We start from the raw sequence: 17,102 nt of genomic DNA, 5'->3' as shown, positions 1-17,102 counted from the left end.
AGAAAATTTTCAAGTATCTCTTCTGGCTAAAAAGCTGAAACTAGAAATCAACCACAGAAAAAGAAATGAGAAAGAAAAGATTACATGGAGACTAAACAACATGCTACTAAAAAACAGATATATCAATGATGAGATCAAAGAGGAAATTAAAAAATACCTTGAGACAAATGACAATGAAAACAGCTATACAAAATCTATGGGATGTACAAAAACAATGCTTAGAGAGAAGTTTATAGTTATACAGGCCTTCTTCAAGAAATAAGAATAATCTCAAATAACCTAAACTACTACCTAAAAGAATTTGTAAAAGAAGAACAAACTAAAGCTAAAGTCAGTAGAAGGAAGGAAATAATAAAGATCAGGAAATAGAGATTGAAAAACAGTAGAAAATCAACAAATTCAAGAGCTGGTTCTTTTGAAAGAGTAAGTGTTAGTGTTAGTCACTCAGTTGTGCCCGACTCTTTGTGACCCCATGGACTGCAGTCCACCAGGCTCCTCTGTCCATGAGATTTTCCAGGCAAGGATACTGGAGTGGGTTGCCATTTCCTTCTCCAGGTGGTCTTCCCAACCCAGGGATCAAACCTGCGCCTCCTACACTGCAGGCAGATTCTTTACCAACTGAGCTACAAGGGAAGCCCTTTGAAAGCGTAAACCAAAGGTTAAATCAACAAACCTCCGTCCAGGCTCACCAAGAAGAAAGGCGCTAACTAAAAGAGAAATGTAAGGTGAGAAAGAATTGCTAATACCCTAGAAATATAGAAAAACATAAAAGAATACTCTGAGCAATTATTATGCCAACAAACTGGACAACCTAGAATAAATGAAGTTTCAAGAAATGTAGCCTACCAAAATGGACTCAAGAAGAAATAGATAATTGAAACAGACCAATCACTAGAAGTGAAATAGAATCTGTAATTTAAAATAAGAATAAAAAATCCTCCCCACAACAAGAGTACAGGACCATAAGACTTTACTGGGCAATTCTGCCAAACATGCAAAGAACTTATACCAATCCTTCTCAAACTCTTCTGAAAGACTGAACACTTCCCATTCTATGAAGCCACTATAACCCTTATATCAAAACTAGACAAAGACACTACCGAAAAAGAAAATTACAGGCCAATATCTTGGATGAATATAAATGTAAAACTTCTCAACAAAAAATTAGCAAACTGAAAGCAAAAATGGGTAAAAAAAAAATCATATACCATGATCAAGTTGGATTCATCCCAGGATCACAAAGATGATTCAACATATGCAAATAAATCAATATAATATGCTACATCAACAAAAGACAAAAACCACACAATCATCTCAATAGATGAAGAAAAAGCATTTGAGAAAACTCAATATCCATTCATGATTAAAAACTCTTGCCAAAATGGGTACAGAGGGAACATATGTAAACATAATAAAAACTATGAAAAAGACACAGCCAATACAATATTAAACACTGAAAAGCTGAAAGCCTTCCTGTTGAACTCTGGAACAAGACAAGGATGCCCACTCTCACCACTTCTATTCAACCTAGTATTGGAAATCTTAGCCACAACAGTCAGAAAAGAAAAAGAAATAAAAGGTATCCAAACTGGAAGGGAAGAGGTAAAAATGTCATATGCAGATAACATGATACTCTATATAGAAAACCTTTAAGACTCCACACAAAAACTGTTATAACTGATACCTATGGCTGATTCATGTTGAGGTTTGATAGAAAACAGCAAAAATTCTGTAAAGCAATTATCCTTCAATAAAAAATTAATTAATTTTTAAAAACTTATAACTGATAAATTCAGCAAGGTAGCAGGATACAAGATTAACCTATAGAAACTGATTGCATTTCTTTGCACTAACAGTGAAATATCAGAGAGGGAAAGTAAAAAAAAATGTCCCTTTAAAAATTTCATCAAAAAGGTAAAATACTTAGGAGTGGACCAAGGAGGTGAAAGGGTTACATGCTGAGAACTATAAAGCATTGATAAAGGAAACTGAAGATGACTCAAAGAAATGGAAAGCTATCCCATGCTCTTCGATTGAAAAAATTAGTATTGTTAAAATGGCCAAACTACCCTAAGTAATATATACATTTGATCCCTATCAAATTACCCAATCCATTTTTTGTAGAATAAGAAAAAGTAATCCTAAAATTTATATGGACCGTAGAAGACCCATAATTGCCAAAATAATCCTGAGGAAAAAGAGTAAAACTGGAGGCATAATCCTCCAAGACTTTAGACAATACTGTAAAGCTTTAGTAATCAAAATGGTATAGCACTGGCACAAAAACAGACATGTGGATCAATGGAACAGAAGAGAGAGTCTAGAAATGAACCCAGACACCTATGGTCAACTAATACTCGGCAAAGGAGACAAGATTAACAATAGAGAAAAGATAGACTCTTTTTTTTTTTAATAGATAGGTAACTTGTTCACATTTAATTAATTTATTTATTTTAAGCAAGCAATGTTGGAAAAGCTGGGCAGCCAATTGTAAATCAATCAAGTGAGAACACTCCCTCACATCATACACAAAAATAAACTCAAGGGCTTCCCTGATGGCTCAGTGGTAAAGAATCTGCCTGCCAATGCAATAGACATGGTTTCAATCCCTGATCTGGGAAGATCCCACATGCCACAGAGCAACTAAGCCCGTGCACCAGAACTACTGAACCTGCGCTCTAGAGCCTGGAAGCCACAACTACTGAAGTCCACATGCCTGAGAGCCCATGCACCACAACAAGAGAAGCCACCACAATGAGAAACCTGTGCATCACAACTAGAGAGTAGCCCCCACTCACCACAACTACAGAAAAGCTCGCGCAGCACCGAGGACCTAGGTCAGCCAAAAATAAATCACTTAATAAATAAAACTATAAAAAGTAAACTCAGAACAGCTTAAAAACTTAAGTAGAAGATAGGACACCATAAGAGGACATAGGCAAAACATTCTCTGACGTAAATCATAGCAATATTTTCTTAGGTCCATCTTAGGCAATACAAATAAAAGCAAAACTAAACAAATGGGACCTAATGAAATTCACAAGCTTTTGTACAGAAAAGGAAACCATAAACAAAATGAAAGAACACTCAAAGAATGGGAGAAAATATTTGCAATGTCACCAACAAAGGCTTAATTTCCAAAATATATAAACAATTCATACAGATCAATATTAACAAAACACACAAAAAAACCCAAACAAGAAAACACACACGCAAAAACAAACAGACAGAAGACCCCAACAGACACTTCTCCAAAGAAGGCATACAGATGGCTGATAGGCACATGGAAAAATGTTCAACATTGCTAGTTATTAGAGAAATGCAGATAAAAACTACAATGAGGTATCACCTTGTACCAATTAGAATGGCCATAATTAAAAAGTCTGCAAGTAGTAATTTCTGGAGAGGGTGTGAAGGAAAAGGAACCCTTCTACATTGTTGATGGGAATGTAAATTAGTACACCACTATGGAAGTCAATGTAGAGGTTCCTTAAAAAGCTAAAAATAGAGTTTCCATATGATCCGGCACCCTATGCCTGGGCATATATCTGGACAAATTATAATAAAAAAGGATGCATGCATCCCAATGTTCACAGCAGCACTATTTACAATAGCCAAGACAGGGAAGAAACCTCAACATCCATCGACAGATGAATGGATAAAGAAGATAGTGGTACATGCACACAGTAGAATATTACTCAGCCATAAAGAGAATAAAATAATGCCATTTTCAGTAACATGGATGGACCTAGAGATTACCATAGTAAGTCTAGTAAGTCAGAAAGAGAAAGACAAATATCATATGATATCACTTATATGTGAAATCTAAAATATATATAACTTGCTATATATATATATATTTTTTTTTTCTTCAGAGTGAGCTATCTGATGTCTAGTCTTTCCCAAACTATTTTGATGTCCTTCTAAGACATTTCTTTTTTTGCTTTGGTATATTAAGGTAGAATGGGCTTCCTTTGTGGCTCAGCTGGTAAAGAATTTGCCTGCAGTGCCAGAGACCTGGGTTCGATTCCTGGTTTGGGAAGATCCCCTGGAGAAGGGAAAGGGTACCCACTCCAGTTTTCTGGCCTGGAGAATTCCATAGACTGTATAGTCCATGGGATCGCAAAGAGTCAGTCGCAACTGGGTGACTTTCACTTTCACTTTATCAAGGCAGAATAGTCAGTGTTTATCAAACACATCTGTACTTTTAGTGACAAAATGAAATTTTTTAAATTAAATAACATATGAAATTTACAAATTATTAGACACAAAAAAAGGACAGTAAATTTGAGACATATTAAGTATCCAAAATGAACCATCTAGGAAACAATAGAACGTCAATGAGTAGGAACAAGATAAAATGTACTAATGTATATGTAGTTGGATTTCAGGAAAAAAGAGAACAGTGCAGGAAAAAAAAAATTAAGTAGCTTTAAATTTGCCTGGTGGCTCACTCAGTAAAGAATCTGCCCACAGTGCAGCAGACCTGGGTTCAATTCCTGCGTTGAGACAATCCCCTGGAGAAGGGAATGGCAACCCACTCCAGGATTCTTGTCTGGAGAATCCCATGGACAGAGGAGTCTGGCAGGCTATAGTCCATTGGGTCACAGGCTATGGTTCATTGGGTCACAGGCTATCATTCATTGGGTCACAAAGAGTCGGACAAGACTGAATGACTAAAACTTTCACTTTTTAAATTTGAAGAATAAACATCAGTACACAAATTCCAGAAGTTAAGTAAATTCCAAGCAAGAGAAATAAGAATATAACCACAGACACATTAGTCAAACTGCTAAAAGCAAAAGATAAAAAGGAAAACCTTAAAATCAGCCAAAGGAAAAAAAAAAAGATAGATTACATGTAGGGAAAAGATTATGGTAAATTACTTCTTATCAAAAACAGTAGAAGCTAGAAGACAATGGACTTTTTTAAGTGCTGAAGGAAGAGTGAATTTAGAATTCTATATTTAGTGAAAATATTTTAAAAGATTAAATACAGATATTTTAAATAAGTCAAAACTGAAAAAATTACAAATCAGATTGGTACTATAAGAAATGTTAAGGGAAGATCTTCATTCTAACAGGAAATTGTACCACATGGAAACTCAGCAAAACAGGGAGAAAGAGTCCAAAGGGGTGATTTTATGGGTAAATTATAAAGTACATTTTGTTTCTCTTAATTTTTATAAATGACAGTTTATTTAAAGAAAAAATAGCAATAATTTATTTTGGAGTTTATGACAAATGTAGAAATAAACTATATGATAACAGTAGCAAAATTAATGCTGCCCTATGAGGTAAACTCAACCATGTCTATTATTAATTTAAATATAAATTAAACTCTAAGACATTATCATAATGGTTAGTACAAACAGCTCGATCATGTCTGACTCTTTGTGACCCCATGGACTGGGTCAGGAAGATCCCCTGGAGAAGAGAATGACTATCCACTCCAGTATTCTTGCCTGGAAAACCCCATGGACAGAGGAGCCTGGTGGGCTATAGTCCATGGGATTGCAAAGAGTGGGACACAGCTGAGCAACCAACACTTTCATTGGAAAAGCAAGAATGTTTTCAAATCAATGGAGTTTCTATTTATCACTCAGAAAAAATAAAAACCCAAAGTGTATAGAAAGAAGGTAGAAAACAAGAATAGTAGGAGTAGAAATCAATAAAATAGAAAACAAGGATAAAGCAAAGCCAAATTTTATTCCTTAAAAAGTTAAGCAAATTTGTCAAACTAAGGTTGAAGAAACAATACCAGGTATAAATATCGTGAGTTAAAGAGTGACTATTACTACAGATCCTGCAGATATCAAAAGAGTAATAAGAGAACATTGTGAATTCCTTTATGCCAATATATTCAATAAGGTAAATGAGAGCACTAAATCCTAACCACTAGACCACAAGGGAGCACCTCAATAAGCTAAATGAAATTGACAAATTCCATGAAAAATACAACTCACCATTTCTACTCTCAAGAAGTAGCAGATTTGAGTATGTGAATATCTCTTAAAGAAATTTGATATGTAAATAAATTACAGGTATTTTCAATAACAAGTAAAAGTAATCTATACTGAAAAAACTCAGAAGAGTAATTAGTTTCTTCCACAAGGAGATTGATGAAAGATAAAGAGACAACATTGTGGGGTGATGGGAATATTCTTTATCTTATTTAAATACTGGTTTCATAGTAGTATACATTTGTCAAAACATATCATGTATACTTGCAATCTCTGTGTTTTAATGTTTATAAATTAAATCTCAAAAAAATACCCTTAGTTTGAATGAAACTAAACACATGTTAAAATTGCCATGAGCAAACTCTGGGAGATGACAGGGAATGCTGGTTTGCTGCAGTCCATGGGGTGGCAAAAAGTCAGACATGACTGAGCAACTGAACAACAATAACCCACTAAGTGCCAGCTTACCCACCAGTCTGCCTATTCATAGCACATCAGCTTTATTGGAGGATAATGCTGGAATTCTCTACAGTGTTTTCCTTTTGTCTCAGATCCTTACTTCTTTCTCACCTTTGTGTCAGGACAAACAAGTATGTGAGACACGTTGGTGTCAGTGGAGTTTGGTTTTAAACTCCAGTCTGTCTTTGAAGATATATTTTCTCAAAGGGACTGCTCTTTTCTTTTAACCATCACAAGACATTTGAAGCACAAACGCCATGCCAAAGTACCCATTATTAATAGTAGTACTACATTTTTACCCATGGTATAGGTATCATGCAATGGAAATAGCTGAAAGCTTTCAGGCAAAACTTTCATGATGCCCATTTTGATGACAGTATTCCACTATAGTTATGGTCTATTCCTCTCCAAAGCAGCATTGTTGAAATCACTCTTTTATACCTTGCTGGTGCAAATGCAACTGAAAGTACTGTGTATCTCTGCAAGGGCCATGACGAGGCCTTCCCAAACCAAGTAACCAAGATCAGTTCTCTCAATCAAGTAGGGGAATGCCTATTATCTGTGACAGCCAATACATATGGACTTAACATGTACTAGATGCTTTGCATTGTTTATGTTAGGTTACCAGGTAACCAGGAAGCTTGATTCAATTCCTGTCTTCAAGGAGCTTATAATTAAGTGAGAAGATGACATAAACACAAGAAAAGTGGCAAAGAAATAGCCTAATGAGTAAAGGATTTTCTCTTTTCATTTTCTGACTCTGTGATAGTTCAAAAACTGTAGGTCAAAAATGTCAGATATACCAGATACTGGAGCAAACTGACAAACTATTGTGGGTAATTCTATATCTCTGTTAGGCAACACGTTGTTACATAAGTCTATAATATGTTGGCACTTAAGAAATAAGCTGTACATGAAAATAATTGTACTATATAAATTTGCAGTCAACTCATCCTGTGAAAAAGTACCAGGAAGAAATTCTGTTTCAGTTTCCTTTCTTTCATTCTTTAACATGGAGAAAGCTGAGCATGCACTATAGATTCCTTCTTCATGTTTCCTTCCATCTTTGTAGAAGCTCTGTTTCAAGACAAGGAAATTTTTTTTTTCAGAGAAATCCAAATTGTATGGGGTAATTTCACTAATTTTTATTCATAGGTAAATATGTGAGAATATTATAGGATAGAAGTGTGTGTAGCTAATTAGGTTCTTCATTTCTCCTATTTTTAAAATATTTAGGACCATAAATGTGGGAGGCAGTTTTCCCTCACTTCCTATGTGAATTCAAATCAAAATAAATACAGGAGCTGGGATTTGTTGCTACTCTAGAGTTTACAGTGAGGTTTGCAGGAGATGATCAGGCTGAGACAAGTTGTTTTGTATCAGTTTTATCAGCCCAACATTTCTTTGACTCTAGGATTAAGCACAGCATCAGAATCTAGAGTCATTCAGGCAAGAGAAAGGTCCCCATTACTAATACATTTTTAGAATTTTATTGCTGAAATTTACAAACTTTAGAAGTAATCTGGTATAATGCATGTTTTTTGTTTTTGTTTTTTTTTTTTTTTCCCCATGGAGAAACTAACAAGAATAAAGACAATAAGTGACCTGACTGTCATATGAATTGTTAGTGGCATAGTCTGGTCTCCTGCTGGTCTGTTTTCCAGCAAACCATCCTGAATCTGCTGTCTCCAAAAACATATTGGGAAATGTACTGATTATGTTTATTTTCTTCTCTTCCACTGACAAAACATTTCCATGGTGTGAAAAGGCCTTTGAATCAGCATGCTTGTAAAAGTAGATGAGTATCAGTATCTCCAATAGTGTGTTTCTCTCTCCTGTGCCCTCACCTTCCACTTTTTCCTCCCTCATTCCACTATGCCCTCTATTTTCTCTCCTCATTCATCTCTTTTTTCTATACCTTTCCTGATAACTGTAAAAGGGTAGCATACAGAATAAATGTCACATAAAAAGATGTTCAACATCACTCATTATCAGAGAAATGCAAATTAAAATGAGGTACCATCTCACGCTGGTCAGAATGGCTGCTATCAAAAAGTCTACAAACATTAAATGCTGGGACCTAATTAAAAGCTTCTGCACAACAAAGGAAACTATAAGCAAGATGGAAAAAACAGCCTTCAGAATGGGAGAAAATAATAGCAAATGAAGCAACTGACAAAGAATTAATCTCAAAAATATACAAGCAACTCCTGAAGCTTAATTCCAGAAAAATAAATGACCCAATCAAAAAATGGGCCAAAGAACTAAACAGACATTTCTCCAAAGAAGACATATAGATGGCTAACAAACACATGAAAAGATGCTCAACATCACTCATTATCAGAGAAATGCAAATCAAAACCACAATGAGGTACCATTTCACGCCAGTCAGAATGACTGCTTTCCCAAAGTCTACAAGCAATAAATGCTGGAGAGGGTGTGGAGAAAAGGGAACCCTCTTATACTGCTGGTGGGAATGCAAACTAGTACAGCCACTATGGAGAACAGTGTGGAGATTCCTTAAAAAACTGGAAATAGAACTGCCTTATGACCCAGCAATCCCATTACTGGGCATACACACCAAGGAAACCAGAATTGAAAGAGACATGTGTACCCCAGTGTTCATTGCAGCACTGTTTACAATAGCCAGGACATGGAAGCAACCTAGATGTCCGTTGGCAGATGAATGGCTAAGAAAGCTGTGGTTCAGTTCAGTTCATTTCAGTTGCTCAGTCGTGTCCAACTCTTTGCGACCCCATGAACCACAGCACGCCAGACCTCCCTGTCCATCACCAACTCCCGGAGTCCACCCAAACCCATGTCCATTGAGTTGGTGATGCCATCCAACCATCTCATCCTCTGTCATCCCCTTCTCCTCCCACCCTCAATCTTTCCCAGCATCAAGGTCTTTTTAAATGAGTCAGCTCTTCGCATCAGATGGCCAAATTATTGGAGTTTCAGCTTCAGCATCAGTCATACCAATGAATATTCAAGACTGATTTCTTTGAGGATGGACTGGTTGGATCTCCTTGGTGTCCAAGGGACTCTCAAGAGTCTTTTCCAACACCACAGTTCAAAAGCATCAGTTCTTCTGTGTTCAGCTTTCTTTGTAGTCCATCTCTCACATCCATACATGACCACTGGAAAAACCATAGCCATGACTAGACGGACCTTTGTTGACAAAGCAATGGAATATTACTCAGCTATTAAAAAAACAGAATTGAAAGAGACATGTGTCCTCCAATGTTGATCACATCACTGTTTACAATAGCTAGGACATAGAAGCAACCTAGATGTCCATCGGCAGATGAATGGATAAGAAAGCTGGTACATATACACAATGGAATATTACTCAGCTATTCAAAAGAATGCATTTAAATCAGTTCTAATGAGGTGGATGAAACTGGAGCCTATAACACAGAGCAAAGTAAGTCATAAAGAAAAACTCCAATACAGTATATTAATGCATATATGTGGAATTTAGAAAGATGGTAATGATGACCCTATATACGAGACAGCAAAAGAGACACAGATGTAAAGAACAGACTTTTGGACTCTGGGAGAAGTCGAGGGTGGGATGATTTGACAGAATAGCACTGAAACATGTATATTATCATATGTGAAATAGATCACCAGACCAGGTTCGATGCATGAGACAGGGTGCTTAAGGCTGGTGCACTGGGATGACCCTGAAGGATGGGATGGGGAGGGAAGGTCAGGATGGGGAACACATGTACACTCATGGCTGATTCATGTGAATTCACATGGCAAAACCACCACAATATTGTAAAATAATTAGCTTCCAATGAAATAAAAGAAATAAATGTCACAAACCATTATCAAATTAATTGTATATGCAATAATTCTCTTCAAATAGATTTTTTTAGTCAATAAGTTGGCCTTTGTTTCAAATTAATAGTATATAATAGTAAGTTGAATTTCACATATGTAACTAAAGAATTGATGTTTTTGAACTGTGGGATTATAGAAGACTCCTGAGAGTCCCTTGGACTGCAAGGAGATCCAACAAGTCCATTCTAAAGGAAATCAGTCCTGAATATTCAATTGGAAGGACTAATGCTGAACCTGAAACTCCAATACTTGGCCGCCTGATGCGAAGAGCTGACTCATTTGAAAAGACCCTCATGCTGGGAAAGACTGAGAGTGGAAGGAGAAGGGGACGACAGAGGATGAGATGGTTGGATGGCATCACCAACTCAATGGACATGAGTCTGAGTAAACTCTGGGAGTTGGTGATGGACAGGGAGGCCTGGTGTGCTGCGGTCCATGGGATCTCAGAGAGTCAGACACGACTGAGTGACTGAACTGAACTGAACTGACCTAAAGTTTCCTGTCTTATATTTCATATGAGGAGAGCAAGCTCTGTCAACACCTTCATATGGAAATATTTCTAAATGGAGGAATAAACCAGAGCGTCAACTAACAATCATTCTTCCTTTGGACGTATAATCAGAATTAATGAGTTGAAAAATTGTTTTTACTGCTAGTAACACTGGCCAATAAATATCTAAAATGGCCATAAAATTGAAGTGTGGTTGGATCTGACCAAGACCTTCAAATGTTAGCTGAAGCAGAAATGAGCAAACGAGAATGATGTTGAGCAAGTCATTGGCTTGTTTGCTCTCAGATCCTCTTGCGGTTATCCACTGCTATTTAATAGCCCACTACACCACTTAGTGGCTTTAACAATGGAAGTATTTATTTTTTGCTCATGGATCTGCAATTTGCGAACAGCTCATTTCTGTTCCATGTGGCATCAGCAGGGATGTCTTGAATGCTGGTGTTAGAATCACCTAAAAGTTCACCCCTTCACGTGTCTGGCCCTCATTTCCATCTGTCAGCTGGAACTTCAGCTGGGGCTGTGACCAGACCACCTGCACATGTTCTTTATTCATCTCTGCTTGGCTGTTGCTAATCCCTAGACTGCCTCTCTGCCCTCTGTTTAATTTTTCAAGTCTTTTGTCAACTACTGTTTGCAGTGAATTCCCTATATTAGATTCCCTCTGTAGGATTGCACCTCAAACAACTGGGTTCCAAGGATGGAGCAAGAGAGAGAACAAGGTGGAAACTCTATCTTTTTTGCATTCATGCATTTACATTTGCTACCTTCTGTTCCTTAGAAGTAAGTCACTAAGGCCAGCAATATTCAAGAGGAGGGGCATTAGACTCCACTTTTGGTAGTGGAAGTGTCAAAGAATTTATGAACATGTTTTAAAACCATTGTAGTTTCCCTTCTCTAATCATTGGCTTGTTTGCACTGGTCCAACCCTCGCTCTTTGCCTTCTCTTACCTATATTTCAGGGCACTTATGTATTTCTGCACACTACACTCCCCAGAACCTCTTGCTTTATGGCTCTGGAGAGGGGCAGCCAGTGGAAGGCATTGGAGGGTTATACAGGGAGGAAGGGGCTTCCCAGGTGGTGCCAGTGGTAAAGAACCCACCTGCCAGTGCAAGAGACTGAAGAGATGTGGATTCAACCCCTGGGTCAGGAAGATCCCCTGGAGGAGGGCATGGCCACCCACTCCAGTATTCTTGCCTGGAGAAGCCCATGGACAGAGGAGCCTGGCTGGCCGGCTACAGTCCATGGGGTTGCACAGAGTCAGACACAATTGAAGCAACTTAGCACAGCGTGGCACAAGGGAGGAAGCCAGGATGGTTATTTGTCCTCTTTCTGCTTCAGACAGTCTTTGGCAGTTGATGTACCTCCTGAGTTGTTCCAGTTCTCCCTGGAAGTGCCCAGTCCCTGTGCCCTGATCCCTAAAGATCCTGTACTCTAGCTCCCCAAATTTTTCTTGTCCCATTCACCTCGTGTTGCTGAATTGTTTCTGTGATAAACTGACTTCTTATGTGTTCTTTTTGCATGCTATCAAATTGTAAGGAACTTTACTACATGTTCAATTAAAGAGTTTTCCTTGAGCTTTCAAATACAAAAATAAGTGTTAAAAACTTACGATTTAACAACAACAGCAACACAGTCTTTACGATTTTTAGAGGAAAGTGGGAGGACAGTTTGGAGGAATTTTGGCACTCAGTGGGATGGCATCATAGGAGCTATGAAATTTCAGCTACTTCCTCTATTTACATTATGGATACAGTTTATTTGTAATTTCTCCCACTTTAAAATTGAAGTCACTAATCTTATGATTCCTGTGCTGCCTTGACTTTGTTAATAATTAATTTCCTTTGCTTGGCATATCTTTAATTCGCACCATAGTGTTTGAGAGCTTCCAATCTGTGGATCTGAGCAAATGCATTATTGAACATTCTTCCAACAGTTCTCTTTTCATTTCACTCCTCTGGCCTTCTCATTACCCAGTCTCTAAAACATACCAAGCTTGTTGCTGTTCTTAGCGAGTGCATTGCTGATAGCTTATTCTTTTTATGTCACTCCTCTTTCCCTCTGTAGGGGAGTCTTTAAGTTTTACTGGTACCACTGTCAATCAGGACAGGTAGGTTTGTGTCAGGTGGAAGAGCATTAACCTGCTTCTCTTAAACTGTAGCATCTATGATTCCAAAAGGTGTCTTTCTCAGAAAGAAGAAACAGGGTCACCCAACACAACACAGTATGTGAACACATGAGTGTTTCTGTGGCGGAAGTTTGCAGATATCAAAGGATATATCTGGTATATTCTTCATACATGCAGCAGACTCTGACAAGGACAGTGCGGCTCAGGCACAGTTCCCAGGGAACTTTCATAATCTCTCCTTTTGCTGGCCTCAAGCAGAGTGGGAAGAACTAGAGATCATCTCAGAGTAAACTCTACCAGGCTCCATAGAGAACTCACTGATTCATATGAAAGGGATGGTTGAATATTGGATGCGTAGGGATCTGAAGATTATTTTTGATGCTTCCTAATCCTAAATGTTTAGACTTCACATGTGAACTTGCCACATCAAAAATCCTAACTTGAGTTTGGGATGGACAGGTGAACACTGCTATATTTCAAACAGATAACCAACAAGCACCTGTTGTATAGCACAAGGAGCTCTGCTCAATGTTACATGGCAGCCTGGATGAGAGGGGAGTTTGGGGGGAAAATGGATACTTATATAAGCATGGCTGGGTCCCTTCTCTGTCCATCTGAAACTATCACAACACTGTTAACTGGCTATACTCCAATACAAAGGAAAAAGTGTTTTGTTTTGTTTTTTTAATCCTAACTTATTATGTTTCCTCAATATTCCCTTGACTGTGAAAGTGTTAGCTGCTTCATCATGTCTAACTCTTTGCAACTCCCCTATAGCCTGCCAGGCTCCTCTGTCCATGGAATTCTCCAAATAAGAAGACTGGAGTGGGTTGCCATTTCCTTCTCCAGGGGATCTTCCTGGCCCAGGGATTGAACCCAGGTCTCCTGCATTGCAGACAGATTCTTTACCTTCTGGGCCACCTGGAAAGCCACCAGTATTCCCTTCAGTTCAGTTCAGTCGCTCAGTCGTGTCCGACTCTTTGCGACCCCATGAATCGCAGCACGCCAGGCCTCCCTCTCCATCACCAACTCCCGGAGTTCACTCAGACTCACGTCCATCGAGTCAGTGATGCCATCCAGCCATCTCATCCTCGGTCGTCCCCTTCTCCTTCTGCCCCCAATCCCTCCCAGCATCAGAGTCTTTTCCAATGAGTCAACTCTTCCCATGAGGTGGCCAAAGTACTGGAGTTTCAGCTTTAGCATCATTCCTTCCAAAGAAATCCCAGGGCTCATCTCCTTCAGAATGGACAGGTTGGATCTCCTTGCAGTCCAAGGGACTCTCAAGAGTCTTCTCCAACACCACAGTTCAAAAGCATCAATTCTTCAGCACTCAGCTTTCTTCACAGTCCAACTTTCACATCCATACATGACCACAGGAAAAACCATAGCCTTGACTAGACAGACTTACTATCAAATAAATGATCATTTCCTATGTAGTCCAATTCATCTTGATAAAGATTATAAGTTCTACAGGTCACTTCAAAATTTATGGTATGCTTACATCTTGAGTTAAAAACATTTTTTAAAGGCACCTAATGACCCTTCATTCAACATTTATTAAATCCCTGCTCTATGCCATGCTCTGTGATAGACACTGAGAATTTATAGAAAATGGAAAACATTTTCTGTTCCTAATATACCAGTACATATTAATGGTAATTCATTTCCTACTGAAGTACTGGTTTGATGATTTTTGTACTGTCTTCACTCTGTAAATAATCACACAATATTTGCACTGATTATCACTTCTGCTTGAAAGTTCCTCTTCTCCCTTTTCCATTGGTGAATGCCGTATTTATTTGCTCTTCAATATCACGAGTCAGACACGACTTAGCAACTAAATAACAGCAACCATCCAGTCCCAAACAGCTCTTATCTCTGCAGTGAAGACTGCATTTTCCTTCTTCTCAGCTCCACAAGGACTAACCATTTGTGTGTATGTCTGTTTTTGCATCGGTGTCCTTGTCAGCAGTGTGACATTCATCTTGTTATCATTAGCACCTAGCGCAGAACCTGACACACAGTAGATGTTCCTGTAATGTGAGCTGCGTTGACTTGGGTGAAATAGCTCAAGGGCATCTTACCTGTCTGTGGAGAGTGTAATTTTATAATAGAGTGATCCGAAAAGACAGCACACCTGGCTTGCCCAAGGAACACGAAAGGCATGAGAAGGTGAACCCTGTCCCTATCTTAGGGAAAGTTGTTCTTTTGTGACATGTTTTCTGAAAGCAGGTTGGCCATTTTCTTCCACTGCCATGGGCTGTGGCCTCTCAATGCTGAGGTCCCCATTGTTGACACAGCTGACCATGTTTTCATCAATTCCAATGAAAAAGCTGTTTGGCAGCAGAGTATTGACTGACGCTGGCATGCTAATCATGTTGGCCCTTTCCTCCCTTTTCTGACCAACGGGAAAAGGTTACAAGGAGATTACTGCCAGAGAGTGAAGGAAAGCAGGTCATGAAAGGCTCCATGCACAGCCTAAACTGGTATTAAAATGTATGAATATTTCACAGATTACTGGATGTCATAAAATTTCCCCAGCTATTTGCAAGAGTGGAATGCTAATCTTTGATTCAGTTTTGTGGGTATTGATTTCCATAGAGGAAATAGCACAGGTGATAGAGTTGAACTGATGGGTGCCAGGATGTGTTGTAGACTTTGACTAGGAATTCAAGATTTAGTTGTGCCTCTCTTTAAAAAAAATCATAGTCCAAAACTAATGAGAAAACCCAAATTCTCCAACAGGTCTGGACTCAAAGAGGGCTGAAAATCCTCAACAGAAACTCTCCAGTAATCAAGCAGCTGCTGCTGCTGCTGCTATGTCACTTCAGTCGTGTCTGATTCTGTGCAACCCCATAGATGGCAACCCACCAGGCTCCCCTGTCCCTGGGATTCTCCAGGCAAGAATACTGGAGTGGGTAGCCATTTCCTTCTCCAGGGGATCTACAACCCAGGGATCGAACCCACATCTCCTGCATTGATTGACAGGTGGGTTCTTTACCACTGCCACCAGGGAAGCCCAAAATCCCTTTAATGAAAGTCAAAAGAGGATGCATAACATGTGCCAGCCTTAAAAGAGAAAATGGGTCCCTATTTATAAGTTTTAAAAGATGAGCAAAAGAACATGCAGGTGGCTCCGACCAGTGTTATTTTACCAATTTGTAGCATATTAGCTCTCAGAAAGAAAAGCCTCAAACATTGTACAGATCCTAAGTGCAATTGGAACTTTATAATATACCCACTTAAGTTAAATCATCTCCATCATTTTTTGGATGAATAGGTCTTAGTGGAAATATGCACTCCTGTATTTGAGTAGTAAAGCATGTGTACAAGTATTCATTGTATTTTTGGCATTTGAAATTGACTTAGCATTAAAAGATTGGGTATAATTGTCAAAAAGAACCAAATAATAAGGCTGAAGAATGATTTTACAACTGATCCATTCTCTGTACTGATTTACAATGCTAGTAAAATAGACCTATGTAAGCAGAGGGTGCCAACTTCTACTCTGACAGGGAGCAATAATTCAAATGTCCCAGGCTTTAAGCAGAATATAGACCTTCTTTACATCATCTGGTGCTACATATTCTAATAAAATTAAACCTTCAGCACTTAGGAATTTTCACCTTACAGCTTTTTGAAAGTAACATTTTTATACTTATCAGATACCTTAAGGAGTCCAAGTTGTTATAAAGGAGAAAATAAAATGTTCATTTATAATTATCTCACATTTTTATCTTAAATAATTCATCTCTTAAGTTTTTAAAATTATAAAAATCTATAGCATATTAACTATAGCTCTTCAGTAGTCTGGAAAAGTAAATCTGCATATCTAAGGATTCTTATGATTAGGCTAATGGTACAGCCACTCTATAGTAATATCAAAATTGTTACACAACTTTTTCACTTGGAAAGCTGAACCAACATTTATAAGCATACTAGAAATCATATTTTATGAACTACTAAATATGTAAGTCATGCCATTTGTTTGTAAAATTCAATACCTGTTTTTTAGTTATGTAAATAAATCAGACTGTGACTTAGGTAATCAGTTAATATACTTGCTATTGAATCTATGGATTAAATAAATTTAAATAATAGAGCTATACTGGTAATATCAGAACAAAAAGGAATATTTTCAAATCATCCACTAAGTTTCAGGTGCTGTCGGAGATAGAAGGATGACTAAAAC

Source organism: Capricornis sumatraensis, chromosome X (assembly GCF_032405125.1).
Source record: "Capricornis sumatraensis isolate serow.1 chromosome X, serow.2, whole genome shotgun sequence".
In the NCBI taxonomy this organism is placed as follows: domain Eukaryota; kingdom Metazoa; phylum Chordata; class Mammalia; order Artiodactyla; family Bovidae; genus Capricornis; species Capricornis sumatraensis.
Note: the sequence above shows the minus strand (reverse complement) of the source record.